Source organism: Bison bison, unplaced genomic scaffold (assembly GCF_000754665.1).
Source record: "Bison bison bison isolate TAMUID 2011002044 unplaced genomic scaffold, Bison_UMD1.0 scf7180017864481, whole genome shotgun sequence".
Taxonomy (NCBI): Eukaryota; Metazoa; Chordata; class Mammalia; order Artiodactyla; family Bovidae; genus Bison; species Bison bison.
The window spans coordinates 8,484,081-8,495,075 of record NW_011495041.1 but is presented as its reverse complement, the minus strand read 5'-3'; positions in this window follow the sequence as shown (position 1 = coordinate 8,495,075).

Here is a 10,995-nt window from a genome sequence, read left to right as displayed (position 1 = left end):
TAAATGTATGAGTTACCTTCTGCCATGCACAGATATTGAGAAAGTCATTTCCTAGGCAGGTTGATAAGAAGTCTAGGGGTCCCCAAGAAGAGAGGGGTCTGGAATTCTCGAGGAGGAAGAAAAGACAATTTTTTTTCCTCTACATTCCTTAGGATTATGTATCCTGCCTGAGGACAGTCTCTGGATTAAACCTGGCTAATCATGTTATCTTAAAATGTAAATTATGGGAGTAGGTCTGGTGAGATCTTTACAACCTCCAGACATGCTTTGGATTCATTGGAGAGAATATAATTCCATTGCTAACACTAGCTAGCGGGTACTCTTTCTACCCCCTTCTGATTTCTATGTCAGAAGCTTTCTCTATCTCCTTTATACTTTAATAAAACTTTATTACACAAAAGCTCTGAGCAATCAGGCATCATCTCTGGCCCCGGATTGAATTCTTCTCCTCCGGAGGTGAAGGATCCCGGTGTCTTTGCATGATTTAGCAACAACCTTTCAATATTATACAGCAATGCCTATTACAGAAAGACTCCCCATGAAGAGGGAATATAAACTTTAGACAAGTAATTCCAAGGTGCTACTTTTTAGTACTAGAGGTAATAGAACAGTAGCATCACCCGCATTGTCAGTATTATCTGCAACCTAGATCAGGGGAGCAATTTTAGGTTGAGAACTAAACGTACTTCATAAAAATCATTAGCTTTCATGGATGTTCTGTTGAATTGTAAGTGACCTACGAATGTAGCAGAGACTGAAGCAATACTTTAAGTGTTCTTTGGCCTTTGCCTGAGCCATGCTGACATTTGAGGCCTGGGGATCTACTTGCTTGCTTTGATTTCTGAGTCGCTCTCTAAATGACTTTGTACAGGCCACCTAAGTAGGTACTTTGGTAATTCCATGCTCTTAAAATGTTTTGCTTAGATGAACCTTAGCACTTCAGTGGGTCATATTTCATGTGTGCTGTATGATCTCAATATTAGAATTTCAAACCATCCACAGTAAATTTTCAAGCCAAATTCATGTCTTAGTTGCTTTTATTTTTATCCTTTTAACTTTTTATTTTTTATTGCAGTACAGTTGATTAACAATGTTGTATTAGTTTCAGGTGTACAGCAAAGTGATTCGGTTTCACATATCCATGTATCTATTCTTTTTCAAATTATTTTCCTATTCAGGTTGTTACAGAATATAGAGCAGAGTTCCTTTTGCTATGTAGTAGGTCGCTTTCAGTTATCCATTTTAAATATAGCAGTTTTGATATGATATACATATACACATTGCTATGATATACATATCAATCCCAAGCTCCGTAACTATCCCTTCTCCCTACTCTTGTCCCCAGTAAACATAGTTTGTTCTCCAATTCTGTGAGTCTGTTTTTGTTTTGTAAATAATACATTTGTGTCATTTGTGTTTAGATTTTACATATAGGTGATATCATACAATATTTCTCTTTATCAATAAACAGAAATCTGTTGCATTTCTATATATCAACAACAAAAGATCAGAAAGAGAAATTCAGGAAACAATTCCATTTGCTATTGCATCAAACAGAATAAACTACTTAGGAATGCTGCTGCAGCTGCTGCTGCTGCTAAGTCACTTCAGTTGTGTCCGACTCTGTGCGACCCCATAGATGGCAGCCCACCAGGCTCCCCCATCCCTGGGATTCTCCAGGCAAGATCACTGGAGTGGGTTGCCATTTCCTTCTCCAATGCATGAAAGTGAAAAGTGAAAGTAAAGTTGCTCAGTCGTGTCCAACCCTCAGCGACCCCATGGACTGCAGCCTTCCAGGCTCCTCCGCCCATGGGATTTTCCAGGCAAGAGTACTGGAGTGGGGTGCCATTGCCTTCTCCTACCTAGGAATAAACCTACCTAAAGAGACAAAACACCTGTACTTCAAAAACTATAAGATACTAATGAAAGAAATTGAAGATGACACAAACAGATGGAATGATATGCCATGTTCTTGAATTGGAAGAATCAGTATTGTCAAAATGACTATACTGTTCAAGGCAATCTACAGATTAAATACAATTCCTATCAAATTGCTAATGGCATTTTTCACAGAACTAAAACAAAAAAATCTTAAAATTTTCATGAAGACCCAAAGGAACCTGAATAGGCAAAGCAATCCTGAGAAAGAAAAACAGAGCTGGAGCAATCAGGCTCCCTGACTAAAGACTATACTACAAAGCTATATTCACCAAAACAGTATGGTACTTGCACAAAAACAGACATATAAATCAATGGAACATGTTAGAAAACCTGGGAGAGGGGGACTATGTCAGTAATATACAACAAAGCAGGTAGAATTACAAAATGGTGAAAAGACAGTCTCTTCAAAATGCAGTGCTTGGAAAACAGGACAGCTACATGCAAAAAATTAAATTAGAACATTTTTAAAACCGGCTTCAAAAATAAACTCAAAATGGATTAAACACCTAAATGTAAGACCAGATATTATAAAATTCCTAGAGGAAAGCATAGGCAGAATACTCTCTGACATAAATCACAGCATGATCTGTTTCATCTCCCAGAGTAATGGAAATAAAAAAGAAAAATAAATGAATGAGATCTACTTACTCTTAAAAGTTTTTGCATATCAGAGGAAACCATAAACAAAATGAAAGTCAACCCACAGAGTGGGAGAAAATGTTTTCAAAGAATGAAAAACAAAGGATTATTTTCCAAAATTTACAAACAGCTCATGCAACTTAATATCATCAAAACAAACAACCCAATCAAAAAATGAGTGGAAGACTTAAATATACATTTCTCTTGTGAAGTCACTCAGCAGTGTCCAACTCTTTGCGATCCCATGGACTGTAGTCTACTAGGCTTCTCTGTCTATGGGATTTTCCAGGCAAGAGTACTGGAGTGGGTTGCTATTTCCTTCTCCAGGGGATCTTCCTGACCCAGGGATCGAACCCAGGTCCCCTGCATTGCAGGCAGACGCTTTTTTAAATTATGTTCCTTGACCTCAGATAATGTCTTATAAAGGAATATAGAATCACTTTAGTACTAGCTTAATACTAGAAGTTGGGAGTGTAAATCCAATGCTAAGAAACAAATGGTAAAACACAATTCACCACAAAATTAATTTGAAAATGTTTGGGATGTCTACTATATGCATATAGCTTCTAATGGATTACAGTGGATCCCTTTACCTTCCATTTCACTTTGTTCGATTTCAATTACCCTCTGTCAAGCACAGTTCAAAAATATTAAATGGAAAATTTCAGAAATAGGCAATTTATGTTTTAAATTGGGCATTTATATTTTTCAAGAATTTTCAAGATAATTCTGATAGGCATCTGGATTTTAAAAAGTGATTACAGGTTTTTCCATTAAATCCTAGTTTTGATGATATAGAGTTCTACTATTTTTCTGTTGAACAATCATGATACAATGTATTTATGTGAGTAATAGTTACATAATCACAATAGTAAAAGATGTTTCTTGGCTGGGTGGATGAAAATATGTGCTTGTATGCACTTCCACTTACCACATCACTCTGCTTGACCCCCAAGCTGTATGTAATTATTTTATATTGTTAAATTAATCATGTTCTCATTATAGCTTTCAATTGTAATTATCTCTTATTTTTTTATTTTTTTTTTTAGTCTGGCTACTGATTGTTAGCATGCTTTTGTTCATCTGATAAACAGAAAAATGTGAATGCATGTACATATTTGTATATATTAAAAACTGGAAGAATTAACCCAAAGTTTAAAATTCATTATGTATGGGAGAGAAGGGATTGTAGGAATAGATAGGTTTTTGTTAATTGTTTTATTTGTAAATATATCTTCATAAAATATAATATTTTATACAACTATAAGCAAAATTAAACTCAAAAATAAATTTCCTAAAAGTAGAAGAAAATTTTAAAATCTGTTTAAATTACTGAATAGGCAGTATGACTAGACAGAAAACATCACAAAAGACTTAAAAAGCAGTTCTCTAATTACATATTTCTGGGGAAATGCACATTATGGAAAAAAAATTATCTCAAAACATGTTAAATATGAATTTTCAGAAACCTATTGCTGGTAATAACAATAATATTGCTATTTATTTTTCTTAAAGTTATTAATGGGTTCTATCTTACACATTTTTAGCAGCTTTATTGAAGTATAATTGAGACATATAGTAAACTGTAAAATTTTTATATATGTATATACTCATGGAAACATTATCACAATGAAGAAAATGAACACATTCATCATCCCTCAAATGTCTTCCTATTCTCTTTTAATCTCTTTCATTCTCACAAGTCCAGATTACCTCTTAAAATCCCAAGCAAACACTTACCTGCCTTTTATCACTACAAATAAGTTTGTATTTTCAAATATTTCCTATTAATTAAATCATACATTATACACTCTACTTGTTGAGGACTCCATGGGGAAATAACTAGTTTCTTAAGATTCATATATGGTATTGCATGTATCAATTGTTCATTCATTTTCATTGTGCAGTAACATTCTATTGTGTGGATACAACACTATTTATTCATTCACTTGTTGCTGAACAATTAGATTGCATCCAATTTGGGGCTATTACAGAAAAAGCTTCTACAAAAATTAATATGTGAGTCTCTGTGCAAACACATGATTTCTTCTCTCTTAGGTAAATACCTGGAAGTGGAATGACTGGGTCATTTGGCAGTTGTATTTTTAACTTTTTAAGAAACTGATGACTTAAGAAACTGCTTCTCAAAGAAAATATGCATTTTATATTTCAATGAGCAGTGTAGGAACCAACTAATTCCTTCAAATTCTCACCAACGGTGGTGGCTTCAAGATGGCGGAGGAATAGGAGAGGGAGACCACCTTCTCCCCAACAAATACATCAAAAGATCATCTGCATGTGGAACAATTCCCACAGAACAACTTTTGAAGGCTGGCAGAGGAACCCAGATGTCCAGAAAGGTAAATCAAACTCCCTGGAATAAGGTAGGACAAAAGATATAGACAAAAACAGAGACAAAGGATTTCAAAATGTGGAGCCCTGTCCTGGGGAGGGGTCCCTGAAGTAGGAGAAGCTTCTGCACAATAGGAAATCCCTTCACAGGTAGGGTCGGGGGAAGCTTAGGAACATCAGAAGGAAGTAAAATGAGACAAAATGGGGGAAATTCACCAGAGACATTGTGCATAATGGCAATTTTCAGCCGAGAAGCAACTCACATGCTCACATCAGCCCACAGTGAGTGGGGGTTCAGTGAGGAGACTTGAGTTGCAGGTGTCAGTCCTCAGGGAAAGGATGAGTGTGGAATACTGTGAAGATACAGGGCTAATGTGACACCACACAGGTAGAACAGGGAAAATCCTGGAACAACCAGAGAAACAAAGGAGCACTCCCATGACAAGGCTCTAGTGCTCACTTCTGGTGAATTCACAGAACAAAGGACCATGCCCTGGTGAATAATGAAATGGGGCAAGCTGGCTCTGGTCTATGGCCAAGAGGCAGAGAAGCAGGCATGCGCCTGGTGGAGGTGGAAGGCAAGGATACATCTACCATGAAGCCATGAGGGGCTGTGTGTTACCACCCACATCTTCCTGGGATTCTGAGCGACTCAAATCTGATAAGTGTGTCACAGCCCAAGACAGCTCCACTAGGGAAGTGCACAACCTGCCTAAGACTGGCACCCCCCACATGTTGCAGCTTGGAGCCCAAGAGGCTTGTCTCTGCCAAGGGCCCCACAAACTGGAACCAACTCCCTTGGGAGGCGCATGGCCCTGTTTGGGCTGTGGTGACCACGCTGTATGGTCCAGACGGAGAGTGCTTCCCACACATGCCAGTGGCTTTTGTAGTATTCCCTCCCTCTCCACAGCATAACTGAGCAAATGAGCCCTAATAAGCAGCCACTCTCACCCTCTCATGTCATGGAGGTGATCAAACACTGGAGAGAGACTTAAAACCAGAAAGTGAAAGTGTTAGTTGCTCAGTTGTGTCCAACTCTTTGTGACCTCACAGACTGTAGCCCACCAGGCTCCTCTGTCCATGGGATTCTCCAGGCAAGAATATTGGACTGGGTTGCCATGCCCTCCCCCAGGGCATCTTCCAAACCCAGGGATCAAACCCAGGTCTCCCACTTTGCTGGCAGATTCTTTACCATCTGAGCCACCAGTCTAAGCAGACTGGTCAAAAATCTAAGCAGAGTTGGGTCAAAAATCCAAGTGAAATCTTAAGCAAAGGAAAGAAGGGAGAATCACCCCAAAAATGACAGCTGTGGTAGATCAAAATCCTGTAATTAATATGACACTATGTTCTTTAGGGGATACTGTAGATTTTGAGAGTAAGTACAAGCTGGAGCAAGAAAAGATTTGAGTTTGAACTGACCCCACACTGCCCACAACATGTCCAGAGACGTTCTGAGATATATTGGAGGACCTTCTAAGTAGGCAAATTGACTGAAACAGGAAAGTGGAGGAACCATATGGACATTCCTCTCACTACCCACCTATAAATAGTTCCCGCCCCCTATTTTAATTTTTGTTATTTTTTAATTTTATTTTTTAACCTCCCCTTCCCTTTTTTTCATATTGCCCCAATATGGTCCATTATTACTCCTTTCATTTTTATGTTTTATCACCTACTTTTGTCTTTTTAAAAAAAGACACCTTATTTTTAAATAAATTCCGTATTTTTGTGTTCAATATTTTGTTTTGACATTGTACTTTTAAGAGTTTAATTTTTATTCTTGGTTTTTAATTTTTGCTTTCTGATATTTTGTTATTAATTTTGTATCTTTGAGAATCTAATTTTAGTACCCATATTCACTTAGGGATTTGACAGTTGACTTGATTACTTTCTTCTCTTTCAATTCTCCTTTTTTTCCTATTTCTCCTTTCTTCCTCTTCTGTTCTCATATAATTCTGTGAATATCTTTGGGTTTTCCTGGATGGTGAGAATTGTTTCACTATTAATCTAGTGGTTTGGTCTTATGTGCTGTGTGGCCTGAGAAATCTTAATGCTACTGTAAGAGGTAAGGACTGAACTCCAGAGGCAGGAGACTCAACTCCAGGACTCTGGACCATCAGATAACTCCAAACTCAATGGAACATTAATAGAGGGGAGCCTGCACAAAGGCCTCCATTTCTACACTTAGACCAAGCTCATGAAAGAGTCAGGAAGCCCCAGTACAATATCCCTCACACCAGTCCTTCAGCAAAACAGGAACACAACTCTGCACAGCAGCAGACAGGCAGCATAAAGCCATACCAAACCTATAGACACCCCCAAGACATACTATTGGACACAGCACTGCCCTTCAGAGAGATGAGATCCAGCTCCATCCACCAGGACACAGGAACACATCCCACCAACCAAGAAATTTTCACAAGGCCCTGGTCAAACCCAACCCATGGAGGGCAGACTCCACAACTAAGAGAAACTACAACCATCCAGCCTGCAGAAGGGAGATCCAAGCACAATAAAATAAACAAAATGAAAAGATATAGAAATATGCAGCAGGTGAAGGAACATGGTAAAACCCACCAGACCAGACAAATGAAGAAGAGATAAGGAGTCTACCTGAAAAATAATTCAGAATAATGACAGTAGGAAGTGTGAAAGTGTTAGTCACTCAGTTGTATGCAACTCTTTGTGATGCCAAAGATAGAAAAGATGCTCCAAAATCTTGCAAACAAAATAAAGTCATGGATAAATAAACTGGAGGCATGAATAGAGGTGTACAGTAAAAATTTGACAAGGACTTGGAAGAATTAAAGAATAAATGGTCAATAATGAACAGCGTAATAACTGAGAATAAAAATGTTCTAGAGGAAACCAACAGTAGAGTAACTGAGGCAGAAGAATGGATAAATGAGCTGAGAGATAGAATGCTGGAAGTAACTGAAGCAGAGAAGAATAAAGGAAAAAGGGTAAAAAATGAGGACAGTCTCAGAGACCTCTAGAACAACATAAAACACCCCAACATTCAAATTATAGGAGTCCCAGAAGAAGACAAAAGGAAAGGGCAAGAAAAGGTATTTGAGGAGATAACCAAAAACTTCCCTAAAATGGGGAAGGAAATAGCCACCAAAGTCCAGGAAGCCGAGAGTCTAATACAGGATAAATACAAAGAGAAACTCATCAAGACACATATTAATCAAACTAAAAAAAATTAAATACAAGGAACAAATGATAAAAGCAGCAGAGGAAAAGCAACATATGCAACGGATGCCCATAAGGCTAACACCTGATATTTCAACAGAAACATTTCAACCAAAAGGAAATGTCAGGAATATTTATAAAGTGAGGAAAAGGAAAAACCTATAACTAAGAATACTCTATCCACATAGGACCATTTTCAGATTTGAGGAGAAATCAAAAGTGTTACTGACAAGCAAAAATTAAGAGAATTCACCACAGCCAAATCAGCTCTTGAACAAATGCTAAAGAAGTTTCTCTACACAAGAAACACAGCAAAGGCCTATAAAAACAAACCCAGAACAATAAAGTAAATGGGAATGGGATCATATAAAAATTACTGTAAACATAAATAGGCTAAATGCTCCAATGAAAGACATTTGTTGTTTTGTCACTCAGCCATGTCCAACTATTTGGGACTGCATGAACTGCAGCATGCCAGGCTTCACTGTCCATTATTTCCCAGAGTTTGCTCAAACTCATATGCATTGAGTCAATGATGCCATCCAGCCATCTCATCCTCTATTGTTCCCTTCTCCTGCCTTCAATCTTTCCAAACATCAAGGTCTTTTCCAATGAGTCTGCTCTTTGCTTCAGGTGGCCAAAGTATAGAAACTTCAGCTCTAGCATCAGTCTTTCTAATGAATATTCATGCTTGATTTCCTTTAGGATTGACTGGTTTGATATGTTTGCTGTCCAGGGACTTTCAAGAGTATTTTCCAATATTACAGTTCAAAAGCATCAATTCTTTGGTGCTCAGTCTTCTTTATGGTCCAGCTCTCACATCCATACATGACTACTGGAAAAAGCATAGCTTTGAGTAGACAGACTTTTGTCGGCAAGTGATATCTCTGCTTTTTAATACACTGTCTAGGTTTGTCACAGTTTTTCTTCCGAAGAGCAGGTGTCTTTTAATTTCATGGCTGAAGTCATCATCCACAGTGATTTTGGAGCTGAAGGAAATAGTCTGTTGCTGTTTCCATTTTTTCGCCCATCTGTTTGCCATGAAGTGATGGGACTGGATGTCATGACCTTAGCTTTTTGAATATTGAGTTTCTGGTCAGCTTTTTCACTCTCTTCTTTCATCTTCACCAAGAGGTTCATCAGTTCCTCTCTGCTTTCTGCCATTAAGGTGGTGTCATCTGCATGTCTGAAGTTATTGATATTTCTCTTGGCAATTTTGATTCCAGATTGAGCTTCATCTAGCCCAGCATTTTATATGATAAATTAAATAAGCAGGGAGACAATATACAGTTTTGATGTACTCCTTTCTCAATTTTAAACAAATTCATTCTTCCATGTCTGGTTGTAACTGTTGCTTCTTGACCTGCATATAGTTTTCTCAGGAGGCAAGGAAGGTGGCCCTGTATCACCATCTCTTTCAGAATTTTCCACACTTTGCTTTTATCTGCACAGTCAAAGGCTTTAGTGTAGTCGATGAAACAGAAGTTGTTTTTTTCTGGAATTCCCTTGCTTTTTCTATGACCCAACACATGTTGGCATCTTTATCTCTGGATCCTCCGTCTTTTCTAAATCCAACTTGTACATCTGGAAATTCTCAATGCATGTATTGTTGAAGCCTAGCTTGAACAATTTTGAGCATTTCTGTGCTAGCATGTGAAAAGAGGGTAATTGTGTAGGAGTTTGAATATTCTTTGGCATTGCTCTTCTTTGGGATTGGATTGATAACTGATATTTTCCAGTCCTTTAGACTCTGTTGAGTTTTCCAAATTTCCTGGCATATTGAATGCAACACTTTAATAGCATCATCATTTAGTATTTGAAGTATCTCAGCTGGAATTCCATCTCCTTCACTAGGTTTGTTTATAGTAATGCTTCGTAAGGCCCACTTGACTTCACACTTCCTGATGAGTGCTCTAGGTAAGTGATCACACCATCACAGTTATCTGGGTCATTAAGACCTTTTTTTTGTACAGTTTTTCTGTATATCCTTCCCACTTCTTACTATCTTCTGCTTCTGTTAGATTCATACTGTTTCTGTCCTTTATTGTGCCCATCTTTGCATGGAATGTTCCATTGGTATCTCTAATTTTCTTGAAGAGATCACTAGTCTTTCCCATTCTATTGTTTCTTTCTCTCTCATTTTCACTGTTTACTTAAGAAGGCTTTCTCATCTCTCCTTGGTATTCTTTGCAACTCTGCATTCAGATAAATATATCTTTCCTTTTGTCCTTTGTCTTTCTCTTCTCTTCTTTTCTCTGTTATTTGTAAGCCTTCTTCAGACAACCATTTTGCATTTGTGCATTTATTTTTTAGGGAGATGGTTTTTATCACCCCCTGCTATACAAAGTTATGAACCTCTGTCCATAGTTCTTCAGGCATCTGTCTATCAGATCTAATCCCTTGAATCTATTTGTTACTTCCACTGTGTAATCATAAGGGATTTGATTTAGGTCATACCTGAATGGCCTAGTGGTTTTCCCTACTTTCTAAATATAAGTCTGAATTTTCCAACAAAGAGCTCATGATCTGAGCCACAGTCAGCTCCACATGTTGTTTTTGCTGCCTGTATACAGCATCTTGATTTTTGTCTGCAAAGAATATAATCAAACTAATTTCAATATTGACCATTTGGTGATATCCATGTGTAAAGTCATCTCTTATGTTATTGGAAGAAAATGTCTGCTATGACCAGTTTGTTCTCTTGGTAAAACTCCGTTAGACTTTGCCCCTCTGTTAGCCTTTGTACTCCAAGGCCAAACTTGCCTGTTACTCCAGGTCTCTCTTTACTTCCTACTTTTGCCTTCCAGTCCCATATGGTGCAATGGACATTTTTTTCTTTTCTTTTCTTTTTTTTTTTTTTTTTGGTTT